This window comes from Vidua chalybeata, chromosome 3, assembly GCF_026979565.1.
Source record: "Vidua chalybeata isolate OUT-0048 chromosome 3, bVidCha1 merged haplotype, whole genome shotgun sequence".
In the NCBI taxonomy this organism is placed as follows: domain Eukaryota; kingdom Metazoa; phylum Chordata; class Aves; order Passeriformes; family Viduidae; genus Vidua; species Vidua chalybeata.
In genome coordinates this window covers 91001888-91021341 of record NC_071532.1, presented here as the reverse complement: position 1 = coordinate 91021341, position 19454 = coordinate 91001888, and the positions used below count along the sequence as shown (strand labels likewise).

Here is a 19454-nt window from a genome sequence, read left to right as displayed (position 1 = left end):
ACCTCCATCTTCACATATTCAAGTAAAGAAAAAAGTGAAAATATGTATCAGTGTGATATTAATGCTGAAATTTTGCACGCATCAAGTCAGGAAGCTGCATGTTACAGTTTCCATAGCAACCATAATTCAATCTCCTTTTGAATTTGTGGTAATTTTTAGCAATGTATTTGATATAATTGTTATGTGGGTAACACTTTTCTTGAAAAAATAGTGTAATTTCACATTGGATTATCTTTACACATAGGGCATAGCTCTGCAGTCCCTACTAGCACAGAAGCGTCCTTTCTGCTTGTATCAGTTCACCTTCTGTGTGTGTTGGTACAAGGTGGAGTGCCAAGTGGGTGTCATGTGGGCTGTTGGTGATGTGCAAAAAATATAAAATATTTCAAAATTCTGATCTACTGAAGATCTCATTTAATAGAGAACAATTCTATTCTATTGATTCTTGAATTGAACAAATTCTATTGATTCTTCTGACAACACCTACTCATCTAAATGCATACTCACATCATTCTGGTTTGTATATTTAATCTTTTGTAACTATTTCATTAAAATATTGTTAAGCACACATTTCTTTTGAAATGAATTCTAAAGGAATTAATGTACCTTTAAATTATTACCTAATCAAAGTAGCATGTGAACAATTTTACTAAATAAAGCCGATGTTCTGATAACTCAGTAAAAGCTTTTTATTGCAAGAAAGGGAGCAGAAGATTCAGTAGTGCATGAGACTCTGTCTTCCCTCACCAGCTGTTATAAACTGTAAGTGTTGCTTTTTAAAACTCAGTAAATTTACTGGTTTATCACATGCTATATATATATATATATATATGGATATATAAAAATAGCCAAAGTACAAGTCCCATTCCATACTAAAATAATTTTTATACATATACATTTTTATGGGAATATTCTTATTGCTTCTGAATCCAAAATTTGTATCTGTATTACTTAAAAATTGACAATAAACATGAACTAAAGTGTATAATCAATAAATAATAATAGTTTTCATCCTGATTTGGAAACTACTACTTTCAAGTTTCAGTTTGGTGTAAAACACAATGGCTGAATTACAAATTTCAAGAATGTGATCTGTATGTACAAAATGAATAAAATATTGTACAAAAGTAGCATGATGCCTTATTTTAAAATAATTTTTGTCTATCCTTAAATATATTACCTAACAACAAGTTATCAGATAGGCTACAGATGCTGCTACAAGATGCTGCTTGCCACCGTAATTTATGTAAATTAAATCTGTGCAGCCAAAGCTCAGACTAGAGTTGAAGATGGCCAAAAATGTGCAGGAAAATAAAAATAATCTTTTCAAATATAAAATAAAAATAATCTTTTCAAATATATATTATATATATATAATAGTTTTCATCCTGATTTGGAAACTACTACTTTCAAGTTTCAGTTTGGTGTAAAACACAATGGCTGAATTACAAATTTCAAGAATGTGATCTGTATGTACAAAATGAATAAAATATTGTACAAAAGTAGCATGATGCCTTATTTTAAAATAATTTTTGTCTATCCTTAAATATATTACCTAACAACAAGTTATCAGATAGGCTACAGATGCTGCTACAAGATGCTGCTTGCCACCGTAATTTATGTAAATTAAATCTGTGCAGCCAAAGCTCAGACTAGAGTTGAAGATGGCCAAAAATGTGCAGGAAAATAAAAATAATCTTTTCAAATATATTAACAGCAAAATCAATGTACAAATAACATGGGCCCATTACAGGATGCATACAGTCACCTCACAAACAGGGACATGGACAAAGCAGACATGCTTAATGCATTCTTTGCCTCTGCTTCAACATGGATGATGCACCAAGTGGGTCTCAGTGCCCTGAACTGGAGAACCATGTCTACAAGTATGACCAACTCCCAGTCAATCAACTCTGAAACTGTGTGGGACCTGTTGGTCCAGCTGGTTCCTTACAGCTCTATGGGATTCATCCAAGACTCTCCAAAGAGCTGGCTGATGTAATTGCAAAACCTCTCTCAATGATTTTTGAGCAGTCTTGGAAATGCACAGAGGTCCCATCTGACTGGAAGCTGGCAAACAGTGCTGTGATTTTCAAGAGAGGTAAGAAGAAGGACTCTGGCAAATACAGGCGTGTCACTCTCACTTCAGTGCCTGGTAAAGTTATGGAGAATGTAATTCTAGGGGGAAATGAAAAACACCTGAAAGACAACACAGTCACTGGTCACAGCCAGCACAGCTTCATGAGAGGAAAGTCCTGCTTATCAAACCTGGTTTCCTTTTATGACAAGGTAACCCACCTTGTGGATCAAGGCAAGCCACTTGATAAGATCTTTTTGGATTTCAGCAGAGCTCTTGATACTCTCTTAGTATCCTTCCAGACAAAATGTCCCGCACTCAGCTGCATAAACACATCATGTGATGGGTGAGCGACTGGCTCATGGGTCAGGCACAAAGGGTGACAGTGACTGCAGTGACACCAGACTGGTGACTTGTCACTAGTGGGGTTCCACAGGGCTCCATCTTAGGCCTTGTGCTGTTTCACATCTTTGGAAATGACCTGGAGGCAGGACTGGAAGGGATACTGAGAAAGTTGGCAGATGAATGAGAACTGGGAGGAGCTGTTGCCTCCCTCAAAGGAAGGGAGGCCCTGGAGAGACTCCAAAAAAAAAAAAAAAAAAAAAAAAAATTAGAGGGCTAGGCAATCACCAGCCGTCTGAAGTTCAACAAGGGAAAGTGCCAGATTCTGCACCTGGAATGTGCCAACTCTGGATGCATGGATAGACTAGGGAATGAGATTCTAGAAAGCAGTGCCACAGACAGTGACCTGGGGATCCTGGCAGATTGAAAGTCACCCTGTCCTGAGGGGCATCAGGCACAGCATGGCCAGCCAATCAAGGGAGGGGATTGTCCCACTCTGCTCTGCACTGGGGTGGCCTCACCTTGAGTCTTGGGGGCAGTTTTGAGCACAGAAATAAAAAAAATGACTTTAAACTATTAAAGAGTGTCCAAAGGAGGATAATAAAGACGGTGAACGGCCCTGAGGGGAAGCTGTATGAGGAGCAGCTGAGGTCACTTGGTCTGTTCAGCCTGGAGGAGACTGAGGGGAACCTCACTGCAGTTACAGCTTCTTGTGAGGGGAAGAGGAGGGGCAGACACTGATCTTTGCTCTGTGGTGACCAGTGACAGGACCTGAGAGAATGGTCTGAAATTGTCCCAAGGGAGGTGTAGGTTGGATCAGAAAAAGGTTCTTCACCCAGAGGATGGTCGTGCACTGGAACAGCTCCCCAGGGCAGTGGTCACAGCACCAAGCCTCACAGAGTTCAAGAAGTGTTTTGAGAATGCTCTTGGGAACATGGTGTGACTCTTGGGGCTGTCTTGTGCAGGGCTAAGATGGACTCAATGTGGGTTCCCTGCAACTTGGTGTATTCTGTGATTCTGTGATACTGCAGCCCAAAAAATATGGTATTGCCATTACTTGTAACAGGCAAAAATATTTGCATTAACAGAGGTTTCAGGACACTTCATATTATCTCAGTTTCTCTTTTTTTAGCTTGCTTTAGCTTTAAGACATATATGTGTAAAATAATTATCTGTGACTACTGCCTAATTTGCTTTTAGCTTTAGTGTAATCATGTGGTATAATGACTACAAACATTATAAATGTGATACATTCCTAATTAACAATAAGCAGTAGTAGTTTTTCTGTGCAGAACTATTTGTGGCCTTGGAATGATAAAGTTGTGCACTGACACATAAGTATAGGCTGATAGCAGAGACCTTGAAGGTACAGGAACAGATTTATTCGAGGCACCAAGTGGGTTTAATCACATAATTAAGCATCAGTTACTGATTACTACAAATGCACCTTGGAAGGAAAAAAAAAAAAATTGGGGGATAAACCCAAAGAACCGTAGGGCAATAACACCATAAAAATCCACAAAAAACCCATGGACAAAAAAAAAAAAAACAAAAAACAAGAACAGATGAAAAAACCTCCATTATCAACATCATAAACCTCCTGGTGAAGAACCTGGGATTTAAAACACTACTAAATAATAGGATGTACTTTGGGCTATTTTTATATACTTATATATAGTGAGTGAGAAAACAGTAAAGTTACTGAGTTTTGAAAAGAAGCATTTAGTTTATAATAGCTACCGATACAAGATAGCATCTCATGGGTAGCTGAACCCTTTGCTTTTCTTGGAAAGAAAAAGCTTTCTATTATTAATCAGGCTCTTTAGGCAATAAATAGATAATTTTGACTATGACTGTTAGCCTGATTGTGACTGGTGTATTAATATCAATGAGACTAATAACCCCAGGTTACAAATAAGAAGCATGTTTCCTTAGCCCACATTAACTTTGCAGAGTAGCACAACACTATTGGACCAAAATTTTTTCCCATCATTTATATGTCTAGATTAGATCATAAGTCTGAGGCAGAGTCCAGCCTTTCCAGCAAAATTCAAATTTCTTTTCTGACACCATGAAAATCTCAGGTTCAGTCGCCATATGTATTAAAGGCTGAAGTGTAGTTTTCCCTTTATTTCTTTTGTGAGTATTTGGTTTAAAACAAAAAAGGGGAAAAAAATCCATTAAAACAGTTTTCCGTAATTAAATATTATTTTTCATATATCCTAGAAACTGGTCTGCCAAGTGGATATCCCATAACCAGTGTGGAATTTCACAAAAGTTCCTCAAACTTAGAATATACTTCAGATTATTGTTATTGAATTAGATTTTCATTTACAGATCTGCTGGATCTGAGATCTCAGTTAGTGAAATTATTAAAAGAAGGATCCAAATTCTTTTCTATGTATGTTTATAAGAAGGAATTCTGAGAGGCTCACATGGTGTTAAACCATATTTATTCTGCTAACACCTGATCCTGATTGGATCAGTTTGATTTTCTGATCTCTGAATCCTTCAAATCTATAGCCATCTGAAAGACCAACATGCAAAAATTTTTTGCTCAAAAGGGAACAATTATATGCATAACTGAGAAAAGTAAAAGGACAGTTTGAGTCATTTCATGATGTGTTAAGCATTTTTCTTTTTGAGTTTTATTAATTTATAAATAGGTCAACATGTTCTAGAAGCAGCTGAAGAATTCTGGAAGAATGTAGGCAGAATTCATACAGAGTCAACTTTTAAGAGGAGGATAAAAATAATATTGCACCTGATTAAAAGCACATTCGGACTCACAGGGCAATCTCACTATCAAAACTGTTGCAGAAAGGACAGAGGAAAAGATATACTTCCACATAGAAAAGATGTGATAAAGGAGAGAAGACAAATTCTAGAATTAGATATGAAAACAGAAATCAGAGGACCTTGGATATTTTCTTTCTTCTACTGGAGACTCATGGCAAAAGTCAATCCTAAGAGTGCATCCACAGACTCCTAATTTGTTGCTAGCTTATCTTCAGCATTAGCAGGCGAAATAGTTGTGTGGCAGATTTACTTCAGATGTGGAATACACTTCAGATATTTTGGTACCTTTGTTCCTCTGTAGCAAAAGGCACAATGCACTAGCTCGGAGGAATGCTGTGGAGAATTCATCAGTGTTTCAGAGGTACAAAACCATTTTTCACCAGGGTACTTCATGTAGATGTAACACCTGCTAGCATTTGCTTGCTCTGAAATGTAAATCATCTTAGGCTACATCAAAATAATTGAATGTGAGTGCTGTGTATACAACCTTAACTCTGGTTTCAGAGTTGTTCAGAGAAAGGATTTGGCCCAAATAAACAGTTCCAAGTTGAGTGTGTAAGGTGATTCTGCCATACATTTCAACACTAAATAGCAAAAGCCTTTGGTTTCAAGCCCAGAAAGTATTTCTGAATTCTGCAATTTAACAGATAGCCTTACTACTGCAGATTTTTCTGTCTGAAAAAATGCAGAAAAACTTTCCCTTGCACAAAACTGCAAAAGATTTTCAAATTAGTTTGGCAGGCATTCTCTTAGTAACTTGCAGTAAGAACAAGAAGAAAATCCAGGTTTTTTACTTCATAAAATAGAGTTTGCCAGGGTTTCTTCCTTGTGCCTATCAAGTCTAAGAACTTGAAATTGTAGGCTGGTGAAAGAAAACATGGTGACAGCATTGCTGTTTTGCATTTATTTGAAAATGTTCAGGGCAGCATACAGACAGAGAGTTCCTCAATATAAGCAGACCTTCATTTTTCATGTAACACCAACACTTAGAAGGAGAAATGAAAGACTGGTTGGTCCTTCAGGGCAAGTCTACTGAGTCAACATTGTAAATTTTGCAAGGATCCCTTTTAAAGCTATTCAGAAGTTGGAATACCGATAAGGAATAAAAGCTTACTCAATGTGATCAGTAAACTCAAAAGAAACACTGAGCTCCACGGCCTGTGAAGTATTAAAGAAACAAACTAGAGTTTTTTCCTAGCTAAAAATCACCTAAATCACAATTGCTGTTCCACCTAGAACTGCCAATGGGTAAGGCACTTCTTAGCTGCAGCTGTTTCTTCCTATTGTATTATTTAACAGGGTATTTGATCTTCACTTTTCTCAAGCATTCCCCACTGAATTTGTCACACCCAGTTCAGACATTAAAGATGAACCATACGGCCTCTATTAAAATTAAAGTACAGCAACCAGCTAAATCATCTAACACTGAAAATTATACCTGGCATAAACCTTCAATCTACTTGCAAAGAATTCAGTTGAACAACTTATCTTTACAGCAGACCAGAGAAATGACATGACTACTATTACATCGTTTTTCTGAGGACTTATTAAGACATTGCATAAGACATTGTCATATGTGCCTTAAAGTGTGATCATAATCTAGTTTTAGATCTTCAAGGCAACAGTCATGTCTGCAGCTATTGAGTGCAAGGAAAATTTGGGGAAGATGTATTTCAACTTTTTTTTTTCCACAGCCTCTGTGATGTGAAATTATTTCTATTTACCTGCACTGTAGCCCAGCTCAGACTTTTTGTTATTCAGACAACATATCAGGAGTCACCTAATCAGTTTATCTTGGAAAGTAAAAGCAAATGTCACATTCTCTTTCTCATCTATCTCTCTCCTTTACAATTCTTTACGTGTAATGTAACCACTTCTAAAGCACAGTTTGGTAAGGAGCCTTTCCATTAGGTAATTCTGAGTGTTATTACATTTGGCATTATGCAGGACTAATAGAGTAGTATCTTGCCCACAAAAATACCATGTAATGCAGACTGGAGTCATAATAAGTCAGCATATAAAGAATATCAATTTTATAGCTATGACTTGCATTCCCTCCTCCCTCTCCCCCTTATAAGCCTAGCTTCCTTTTCTGAGGAATGATTGCTGAAATGATTTTGAGAAGGGCTGTGGAAATGTACTTGTCATTTTAATGTTTTATCAGAGAAAAAAAAAATTAAGGAAATGTTTGCAAAAAAATGTTCACTGATGTGTTTACATTTCCCCCCAAAAATTATGATACATTTAAAAAGAATTTAAGCACAAATATCTTCCCATCATCTTTCCCAAGTAAACAAGTAGGATGTTGCAAGACACTGCTGAAGAAGCAAGTAGAAAGCTGAAATAAGTCTACCCCAAAAGCAGGGCAGACTATAAAACCTCTTAGGCTCTTCTAAAAAAGGTCAAGAATCCTCTCAAAAGACCGTAAGTCACAGACTGAGGATTTCTTCTGCTCATTATTGTAATTTTTTATATTAACAAAACAGACTCTTAGCTCAGTGCTATCTCTCACGCATCCTACTTATTTTACCAAATTTTAGAAACATACTTTTTCAACTGAGAAGAATATTATAAAACCTTTTTCAGATGTGGCCCTGAAATGCAGGTTGCACAGAACTTTAGATAGTATATATAACTATTAGGCATTATAGAACTGGTGTCTCTGTAGAACCGCATCCAGTCATGACCTTATTAGAGTCTGAGAGCAACCTGTTCTGCCAATGTCAAGTCACATTTTAGTTCAGGACAACAGCTACTATATTACAGGTGATGCAGAAAGTACTGCATTCTAGAATTCTAATGGTTTATGCATTAAGGTTTTAAAACATATTATACCCGTGTTCAGTATTATCTGTTTGCTTCTGCAAGTACTGCCACACCCAACTTCAAGGAAAGCACACACAAAATTTATCTTATTTCAATGTGTCTTATATTTTGTAAAGCAGATGCTGATGTAGATTATCAGTACTCCTGTTTTCACTAAACACTGTAAATTCTAAATAATTTAATTGTGTACTATAGCATCAGAAAGCTACAAAGCTTCAGAAGATAATTAACTTCATGAATAAGCAGCTTTTTTTCATTTTATCCTTCAGTGCCCATATAAAGACTGCTTTTACAGGTGATAAATGTTTTTAAAGGTAAAATAATATAAGGAAATCTCTTACCAAGCTATTTTTGCACATTTCATCCCAAATTTTATTGCCTAGGATGAGTAAATGCTCCAGACATGGTATCAAGTTTGGAGATGATGAAAAGTGTAACAAAACCAAAAGGACACCCAACAATAAAACTAATAGAGACTGTTTTTTTTTTCCTTTCTGTAGCTGTGCCACTGAACAGCAACTGGGATCGCTGGTTTTGAAGGAATTCTTGCAATTTTACTTCTAACCCATAAAGAAAGTGAATGCTATTAATGTACATTGTTTCATACACTTGTGCTGTGTAATTTAATCAGTATGATTTTAGTCAGAAAGACATTTTGTTATTTTCCTACAGCTGGCTAATTAGAATACAAACTACTTCTCACTTGGCTGGGAGGTCTTACCTTTATATATTTTTAAATTAATCTGAAGACATAAGGCTTTCAGTCATGCCCAGACACACAATCAGCGACATACAAGCTGACAGTGCTCTTTCAAACAAATCTGCTCTGAAGCAGAACCGTTTTGTGCTATGCCTGCATCTTTTTTTCTCTCCCACTGAGAAAGACGGCCTTGCCCTGCTGATTCGTGCGACCTTCTATCGCTACAGAAACGGTATTTGGGAAATGACTGACGTTTTATCTCTCACCCGTTACCACCCTCAAGTTCACCCACCTCAATTTTCAGTGTTCCTACCCCAAAGATCCCAACAAGTAAGGAAACAAACACGGAAACCGCCGAGTGTTCGATCCTGACTTTGAGCTGCAGCTTCTGACGGGAGGCTTCCAGAGCGGCACCTTCACTTCTCATCTAGCACCATCTACTGCCCACGGCGGGCAGGACCCGGCGCCGCTACCCAGCCCCGGCTGGAGGAGCGCGGGGAGCCGCGGAGCTGGGCACGGGCCCTGCCCCGCACCGAGCTGGGCACGGCCCCGTACCCTCACCGAGCTGGGCACGGGTCCTGCCCCTCACCGAGCTGAGCACGGCCCCGTACCCTCACCGAGCTGGGCACGGGTCCTGCCCCTCACCGAGCTGAGCACGGCCCCGTACCTTCCCCGAGCTGGGCACGGCCCCGTACCTTCACCGAGCTGGGCACGGGCCCCTCCCCGCACCGAGCTGGGCACGGCCCCGTACCCTCACCGAGCTGGGCACGGCCCCGTACCCTCACCGAGCTGGGCACGGGCCTCTCACCGCACCGAGCTGGCACGGGCCCGCACTCTCACTGAGCTGGGGACGGGCTCTGCCCCGCACCGAGATAGGCACGGGCCCCTTCCCGCACCGAGCCCGTCGCCGCTGCAACGCCAGCTCGAACTTTGCGTGCTGATCCAGATGCATCCAGATTTCAAAGACTCTGCTCCGACAGTTACAAGCACAAAGCACCTGTTTTCCCAGCAGATTTCTCTGCTCGTACTTGAAGTTGCTGTCACCTTTGGGTAAGGACTTCTACTTGAATAATACTGTATGAGCTACAGGAATGCCATCCAAAGGTGGTGGAATATATACTATGCAGTTTCACACAAAGTAGAAAATAATAGAAATGAGGACGTAGAAAGTTCAGTTCAGCTTGAGTTGATGGCAAGTGAGGAGACGCTAACTACTCACTCCCAAAGTACTACAGGTGGGTAACAGAACAGCTGTCACTAAACACAGGGAAGATCGCTTCCAGGATAAAAGATGTTACACATCAGCCATGACTGAGGTATGGATTTACCTCCTAAGAAATGACAGAATCACTACATTTTGATCATGTTAGTTACAGCTGTGCTAAATGCAATTATCTAAAAACAGCATTTACAGTAAAGAACAAAAAATTGATATTTAGAGAATCAATGCCTGGAGGTCATTGCTACCTTGAAGTACTGGGATCCTGATGTCTACAATAGTGATTAAAATTCTGCAGAGAAAGCATTATTAAATTAAAAACATACATACTGTGTAATAAAGCTTCCTCCAAATGCCTTGTCATCTTCATCACAACAGCTACACAAATTATTATATGTACTCATTACATATTCTTTATACTTAAACACATTATGAAGTTACACACAAGTCCTTAAGTTTTTACTGAGTTCTAAGTTAATGGAGATAATAGACTATGTCAGTTTATTTCCTCAGATGCTGCTAAGTATTTAGTGAAAAAGTATTCAATACTAAGCCAAGCAAATGTCTTTTTTTAAAGTGTGTTGATATTTAGACAGTGAAAGACAACTATTGCAGTTCTCTCTTGTTGAGTTACAGTGCTGGTTTATACTTGCAATCCCATCTCTGTTTTTTTAAGAAATCTTTACTCAGGTTTAATTGATTCAAGCATGAAAACTCAGGAACAGAGAGCCTCCTACCAGAGAAACTTCAGAAAACCTGAAAACCATAAAGCCTCAGAACAACTAGTTAAACTAGCCAAAAAATCATTTCAGTTGAATGTGCAATATGACGTGACATATTTTGATGCTAAATTTCTCTGTATACTTTTAACATGGAAAACTCCAAAATTAAAAAGAAACTTTAGTCATAAAAATAATTCTTCTGAAAAATAAAAAGGATGACAGGCTATCTGGAAAAGTCACATTTTAAAAAATTAGTCTCTAGCAGCCTACTTCTAAAAAGTAGCTCTAAATTTTTTCCTGTTACTGTTAATAACATAAATCTTTAAATAACTTGCAAAATGATTAAAATCATGGTCTGCTGACACCAGCATATTAATGCAGACAGAACATATCTAAACAAAATACAAAAGTGAGATGGCAGTTGACAAGCCAAAGTTAAATGTTCATAATGAAAAAGGTATGGAATAATATTAATATACAAAGCAATTATGGCCATTGTACAAAACATTCCATATCTAAAAATGAAGGATATGCATAATATATGTTCAATATGAAAATGTTACTGCCATTAAACTAGGATTTTATTTAAATAATGAAACCATTTACATTGCTGAAGTATTAAGTATCCTATCTCAACTGAATATATTAAGCAACATAAAAATTACTCTGATTATCAAATAATAAATCAAAACAGAAGGTTAGATAGGCTGAACAATGACTTAATATCTACAACTGAATCTCTTATTATGAGTTGAACTTAGAAGGTATCTGATGAAAAGGTCTAAATGAAAATATATAGTCACAATATTTGGATTTTATTGGGATACTCAATGGTAAGCCATAGTATTCTATTGATTCTTTAGAAAACAGTAGTGAAATCATGAAAGAGAGGTACAAAAATGGTGTAAATGCACAACAGAAAAGGGGCTTCTAAATGCATTTGAATGAACAATTAAGAGCACCTTCCATGAAAATGTGTACAGGGAAGTACCTTCTTTTTGTTTTCATTTCCACAAAAACAGTGTCTTTCCTGTAGTTAGTTTTAACAGAGTTAAAGCACAAGGAATGCAAAACTACATGACCCAGACTTTCTTTCAGTCTTGAAATACTTATTTACTGGTCTGGGCTGAACTTAAGTCCATCTGCCTTCATGAATCTGGATCAACTGAATGTCTTCAGGTAACTTGGGGGCAAAAAAAGCTTCTGAATTCTTAAGTTTTATCAGTATTCATATATAAAATCTAGATTTACTAGAGAGAAAAGAGGGGAAAGAAACAAATGGGAAATCCTAAGGTGAGGGAAAACACAGGTGAGGTGTGGATGAATATTTTAATAGCCAGAATTTTAATTTCATAGCCAGAATAATTGGAATTGCTATTTCTTTATGAATCAGATAGTAATAGTACTGGCTATCAAGGAGGAATATACTCATGACCCAGAGAAATTGGTTATAATGCATCCATGTTTAGATGTTAGATATGGTTAGATACAGGAAAACAAGAGCAGATGTAATTTCGTAGTAGGATTCAATATTCTCTAGTGATCTATTTTCTTGGTTTACTTAGTCATACCTATTATGAAAAAAAACCTGTATGATTTCTCCTGTCATTAGTAGAGATAATTTCTCTTCAGAGAGGTAGATTTGATTCAGCCGCATTCATCAGAATAGTTCACTAGAAGCCAGATTAGCCTATCACAAAAAAATACGACTTTTCCTACAGTTCTGCTATAAAGACAGAATTTTTATTAGTAGGATGTCTATCCACTGAAAGCCATAATGTATTTAGAAATGAAGAGGCCTTTACAGTGTGTCTGTGTACATTCAATTTTGCCTTGTAATCACCTGCAACTTTCCTCTCTCAACCTGCTTTGAAGATGAGCATGCTGTTTTGCCTCCTTGTGCTGTTGGCAGAAGTAAGGGTAGGTCCAGGGCATCAAGAGAAAAGAGTGCAGTCCACTCTATCGCTGTAGTGGATCCTTTGCTGGAAAGCTGCTTGCAGAAAAGCCTCATTTGGGATCCTGACTAAGGCTGAAGTTTCTATACCATAGCTCTGCAACACTGCCTCTCCACATTCCCTGCACTATGTATCCAGATGGTAACCATTAGAAAGCACATTTGTGAAGGACCTCTATCCTTCCCTTATTTCAAGGTAAGTGGAATTCATGGAAAGATGTAGTCTCAGATGGAAATAGCAAGTGGGTAAATTACATTTGCTTTCTGAAGTGTAAAATGGTGGGGCTCACTCTGTTTCCAAATAAAAACCCAGCACATGCTAAAACCATTGTCAGTTTGCTTGAAATATCTTCATACACGTCCCCTAAATATCAGCTGCTTCTTATACTAATACAGTGCTCTACTTCAGGATGGAATCTACTGGCTTACTGTCTGTGTAAGCAGAGGTGATCCACCTTTTAGCTATGATCCACCACTTGAAAGATCTCCCCACCCAGACTTCTTGATTTATTCCAGCATCATTCAGAACTCTCTGTACTGCTAGATTTGACTACCTCCGCGTACTGCAGCTTCTCATACTTCACAGCTGCCTTTGAATGTCATCCGTTAATTTCTCCCCTCATCCTCTGCAGAACTCTTCCTACTGCTGTTAATCAGGCCATTTTGTTTTCTAATTTTAAATCTGTTATAAAACCTTCTCTCTCCACCCCCAGTGCATATGGGCAGGTTTTCTTTTACTGCAGAGCTCACAGATACCAAAGTTAGACATTATTTATCACTAACTCTATCTAATTTATCCACCATTACTTGCTTCATGAAGTTTATCTAGAAAAGAAAACAAACCTGTGCTTTCCCTCCTTCACTATTTAAAGCTGTTTGTAAGGAATAAAAATGCTTCCTTAAGGCATAAAGGAAATCAATGACAGAATTCATAAGGAAACTTGAACATCCAGGGCAAGTAGCAGATCTGTAGGTCTGCACAGGGCTCTTAGCATCACAAATGCAGTTCACAGTGTTAAACTTGTCCAAATTCTTGACCTAGTGTGTGCTGCCACAAGTAACATGTAAAAATCACATCTGCTGTATTTTGGTGCTTGCCGAGTCACAGTGTTAAACATCTCCTTAAAGGTAGATGTCTGTGGTCTTTGTTTGGAGAACCAAAAACAGTCAAGCTTTGGTAGATTTCCAGGTACACTTTAAGTCTTGCAATGTCCATTTTAATAGTCACATGTAAGTGTCAATAATTTTTGGTGGTCTAGCCTGAAGTCACTTCTTTTCCTACACATTTAGCAACAATAGAATAGAAGTTGTAATAATTTGAATGTAGCCTAACCTGACCCAGTCAAGGAAATATTAATATTATACTAAGAACGTGGCCTTGTACTATGCTCAAACACTGGTCATTTCTTATGCAATCAATGACTTTGACAAGAAGATTGCCAGACTAGATTTGACCAGTGCTGACTGTACAGTAGCTTTACAAACTTATAGCACAGTGGGTACTTCAACAGGAGACAGAATTTGGTAGGTGGTCATCATGCCAGTTATACCTTTTCCAAAAGGAAGAAGAAAACTGGTAATTGAAATCTTACCAGTAACTTGCTAAGTCCTTTTATGGACTCAAAATGGAAAGAAGAAAATGGAGAAACACAAGAAGATTATCAAACACAAAGTTGCTAGCCATTGTAAACTGTAGGTATTAATCAGTAAACACACTGTTGATGCAACATCATAAAGCAATAAGGAGGACTAGTGAAGTGAAATTGGTATAGAAGACCATTACATTTTCTTGTCCATGCAGAAAATAGAATTTTTTACTCAATGTCTGTTGTGTAATATTATGGATATGGTGTCACAAGTATTCAAATCTACTAGCTTAAGTTACAAATAGGCACACAAAAGACCAAACACATGAACTGTGTTTAAAAACCTCAAGCAGTTTGAGCACAAGGTTTTCACTATAGCAAAAGAAAATCTGAACTTTAAACTAATGAAGATTATGCTGGAAAAAATGGTATTGAATGTGACAAGAGACCTGAAGCACAGAGACAAGGGGGAAATTTTGCTGGGATGTTTACCACATAAACCAACACTAATTCTGTTTAAAAAGAAAAATCAATCCTATTTTCCTTTAATTGGGAGCATGTATTATGAAATGTCATAAAATGCAAATTATCAACCACTGGAAGCAATAAAATAGAGAAAAACTGCAGTGGGTAGGAAATTCCTGCCCACTTAATCTATTAATAGCACATGAATGTTTAGAGCATTATGCCTGCAACAGGCTACAGTCTTTTTCTACCTTGGTTTCAAAAACATAGGCTACCAGAATATATGCTCTCTTAAAATTCCTTTAGAGGCAACTCAGGCATGGAATAAAAATAGCATACAGCAGCTATTTAATCTAAATTGCTCTTAGAAAAATACTACTAATTGCCCCTTTTGCACACTACTGATTTAACATCCTCAAAAAATATATCTTTGTTTTGGTTCATTTATCTTCCCTCTCTCACGATTAACGATTGCACACAGCATACAGATGAATTTTTCCTTTCAGGCCTTTCTAATTTATTTCCAAACAGTATGTCTTAACAAAAAAAGAGATTCTGTATGTTATCTTTCTGGTCCTCAAGTAGTGATGTAAAGGCACTCAGTGAAGATCCAACAGAATCTTAATGTAAATCAAAAACAGTTCATTCAGCCATGGGATTCATTCAGTTTTTTTAATATCTATTCCACCCAAACCAGACAATTTCTTCTTTACTGCTAATTTAGAGAAATCTTGCTAGAATGAGCAGGATGAATTTTTCTTTTAGATATTTAGCTTGCCAGTACACTAATATCCTAATACTCATTTTTATTCCAGAAGCAATAATTTCTGTGTGAAAGAGACACTTATTGTGTTTAAAATGGGTTGATCTGCTCTGTACAGCTAATGGGAACTGTTGCCCTCCAGTTGTACAAAAAGGCCAATCTTTAAATAGTAATACATGCATGTGTAGAAAAACCATATGTTCCACTGTTAATCAGGTGTATGTGAGGTTGAAGGTGTTTTTTTAACCTTTATTTTAAACTTATTTCAACAAAATTGGAACACCATCAGATGGCATTTACTGTAAATATCAAATACTTTTATTTAGAAGACATTATGTATTTTCATCGAAATAAATATTGCCTTAGTTTTTTTTTTTCCTGTGCATACACTAAGGAGAAAAAAAAGTTGTGAAATTTCTAATGTCATTTGCAGAAAAAAAATGAAGGATTTTCACCTTTCTTACACAGGCTAGTAGCCTATACTAAAAATGTTCATTATCTTAATATCTGAATAGTGAATTTGTGTATGTAAATAATATTAATAATATGAATTATGTTCAAAAGCACCCTTGTTCCAACAACCACCAGCCCACATTAACTCTTCCACATCGGTGATTTCAGGGTCCATTCAAAATTTATGTGACTGATAACAGTAATTTTATTTGGTGGGCTTAAGAGAGCTTGACCAGGTGACAAACTGAAATTCTTTTCTCCTCTCTCTATCAGCATTACAAAAGTACTTACTTTTTACAGCTCTGCCTCCCTGGTGCCACAAAGGTGATTATAGCTATCGATATGCATCCCCCACTCTTTTAAATGAAGACTGATGGTTTAAAGCAATGGCTGCTGCCACTTCTTCCAGCAGAATTAGAGCAGAACATCCCAGGTGGGTCAGTATGTTTTCTAAAAAAGGGAATCTTTGAGAGTATACATCACAGAAGCTCAGGATATATTGATTCTACCTGAATCATGTTAACACTCAGCTCTCCTCTGTCCAAAATATCTGTTCAAGCACAGTTAAACTCTAAATTAGGCAACTAATGATAAACAAATGATGATGGACACTGTGGAAAAGGAAGTAATAAATGAAAAAGAAAAACTACTCTTGTAAAGTTCCAACATTGCCATATCAGATGCTTCCTTTCTGCAACTTATATGGATATTTGGTGTTTTCTCCCACAATATTGTCACCACTGAAATAGGCAGTGGTTGCCAAAGGACAAAAATAGCAACATAAGGCAAGCTAGAAGTGATTTCTAGGAAAAGCTTCTGAGAAAGATGGGCTGCCTTAGCAAACTAAAGGAAGAGGAGACTTCAAACCCAGTGCATTAGGAGAAAGATGTAAGTTTACAAATGCCTTGTCAAGCAAAAGGGTTGTTTGAGCTATTACAGAGACCAAACATGAAAAGAAGAAAAAGGTGAAAACTGAAATGAAAGCTGTATCATAACTGTTTAGAAACCTTTAGACTTAACTGAAAGGTGAAGATCTATATGGCTGGATACTCAAAGTCTCCTAAGGAAGGAAATTAAACTGATGGAATAGCAGCAGGTCGTAATACTTCTTTTCTGCTGGCTTCTATCTATTGACTAAAGTAGATTTGTCCTTCCTATGAGAATCTAAAAAGCCTGAAAAGCACAAGGAGAAATTAAGAGGTAGTTGTACTTGCTAGCATTATATCTAATTGCCTGCAAACCTGACATTTTTCATCCACAGTGACTGTATGGTTTAAGCACATTTAGAAGCTCTGAAAAAAAATAATGAAGACACTTTATTTGGTAAAAATGTGACTTTTCCAAGGGGTATTTTAGGCAACAAAAATGGAAAGAAGCAAAGTCAGATTTACAGTATCTGCAAACCCCTCTTATCAATCATATTCTTCCTAAGCAGCTGGTGCACCTTCTCAATAGAAGAAGCTAGACCTCTAGGTTATGCTACATCTATGTTGAAAATATTAGAAGTCATGCCTGACAAAAATCCCAAGGAGGTATTTTGATGTAAAATGTATAAATATGATTGCAAAGTCTGTGAGCTGTTACAGAGGAGATGGGCATTTGGGGAAAGCCAAACACAGAAAAGGCACATTTAGTGGTATAAGAGGGAACCTGTTACTTATAAAGACTATTACAAATTCTCTTCACTGGAAGAGGTTTCAATGACAAAAAAACATTTTTCAACCTTTTTAAGTGCCTAGGGACTAAAAGATAACTGATTCTTATGAAAATACTATTACAAAGTGCACTATTTGCTTAACAAATACTCAAGAGTATGCATGCATGAAATGCACAGGAGACTGTTTTTTTCCCAGTTCATACAGAACAGTTTTAACATTTAGGTACTTTATTCTCTGATAGGAAATGCACACACAAGCCTGCCAGATGAGGCAAAGAGATCCTTTCTTTTACAGTACTCACTCATCTCTTTTCAGACACAGCCAGAGGGGAAGTGAAGTTGCTGTTGGTCTCAAACCCGTTTCAAGGTCCATTCCTGCATTTTATGCAATATCTGTTTAATATAAGCTTCATAAGGGATGTTGCAGGAGGGACGAGACCCAGCATTTAATGAGTGTCCCAGCCATCAGGCTATACAATATCTCTGCTTCTTTCCTCTTTTTTCTCTACAGAAATGTCCCCAGAAGATGAGAAATCTGAGTTCAAATCACCTCAGACTGTGTACAAAAATTCCTCCAACATCTTCCAGTTCTGTTTATACAAAGATATTACACAGAAGTCTATGGGCTAGGAGTACTTCATTAAAAAACAAACAAACAAACAAACAAACAAAACCAAACAAAAAAAAAAAAAAAAAAAAAAAAAACCAAGAGAAAAAGTTCTATTGTTGTTGAATTCTGGCATATAACTGTACAGCGTCTCATATTTTTAAATGGAACCTCCCACACATATTTTCTGGGTCTCTCAATGGCCTTGCTACCACACTATTGCACCCACCAGACACTGCTGCAGCTGTGCTATGGCTCCTGAAAGACTTTAAAAGGTGAGGAACCTGTAGGTCTTAGAAGCCATGAAGAAGCCATGAGGTGGTGGCTGAACACTGGGTCTCGAGTTATCAGCTCTGAACTTAAATGCTTTTTTTTGTTTGGTTGGTTTTTTTGTTTGTTTGGTTGGTTTTTTTTGTTTTTTTGGTTTTTTTGTCTGGCCTAGAAAGACTGAAAAATACATTCTGCAAACACACTGAATTGTAAAATATCAGTCACTGAGTGGGAATTCAATAAATATTTCAGGAGTGATAAGTTAAGCGTGATTTACAGGATTACTAATCTATAATTAAATACAAAATTTAAACTGTTCATGTGGTCAAATACCTTGAAGATGAGGCTTTATGTCAGTCTGACCTACATCATGACCTTCATAAAGTTCAAGTACAATTCTTAGCTATTTTTTTCACATATAAATTTTAATTAATGCTTCCTTCTGATTTGTACAGAGTCAACCAACACAGAAAACACTTCTAGGTACTTCCATCAATTGCTAAATGTGATATAAGGCTGGAGTTTGGTTTGTTTGGGTTTGTTTTGTTGGGTTTGTTTGTTTTAGTTTGGGGTTTTTTACATTTCATTTTATTAGTTACTTCAGTCATCTTGTGTATTGTATAAATAGAATTCACTAAATGTTTAACAATGTTAGCTGGCTATCTGTAATTAATAGTAAGGGTTAGGGGATGCTGATGCATTTAAAACATAGTTTAATTTTGTTTTTCATATATGGTGTTCTTGGGAGACTTCATGATCAGCAATAAAAAGCTAAAAATACTCCTCATAGATCTGAATCTCCACTATAATAGGAGACTGAAACCCAGATATATGTGGTGCACAAAGATTCAGATAGATACCTGGCATGTTTTCAAAAGAGCTTAGATGCATAACTGCTGTAGTATCCTGGAAACAGGTCTTGTCGAGAATTCTTTGATGAGATGACAGGCTTATCTGGTAAAAGTAACAGTGTGGATGTAATAAATACTTGCAAGCCTTAGCACTACATGACAC

The 19454-nt window shown here is 37.1% G+C and overlaps 1 protein-coding gene and 1 long non-coding RNA gene across 2 annotated transcripts in view; one reads left to right on the top strand and one right to left on the bottom strand.

Moving 5' to 3' along the window:
• Positions 1 to 19454, bottom strand: part of CSMD1 (CUB and Sushi multiple domains 1) — a 1092714-nt gene that overhangs the window by 1013904 nt on the left and 59356 nt on the right. The gene's annotated exons all lie outside the window — the stretch shown is intronic.
• Positions 9041 to 18280, top strand: LOC128786392 (uncharacterized). The gene is made up of 3 exons (XR_008430271.1): positions 9041 to 9979; positions 16207 to 16339; positions 18075 to 18280. It is a non-coding gene; the product is annotated as an uncharacterized LOC128786392 (long non-coding RNA).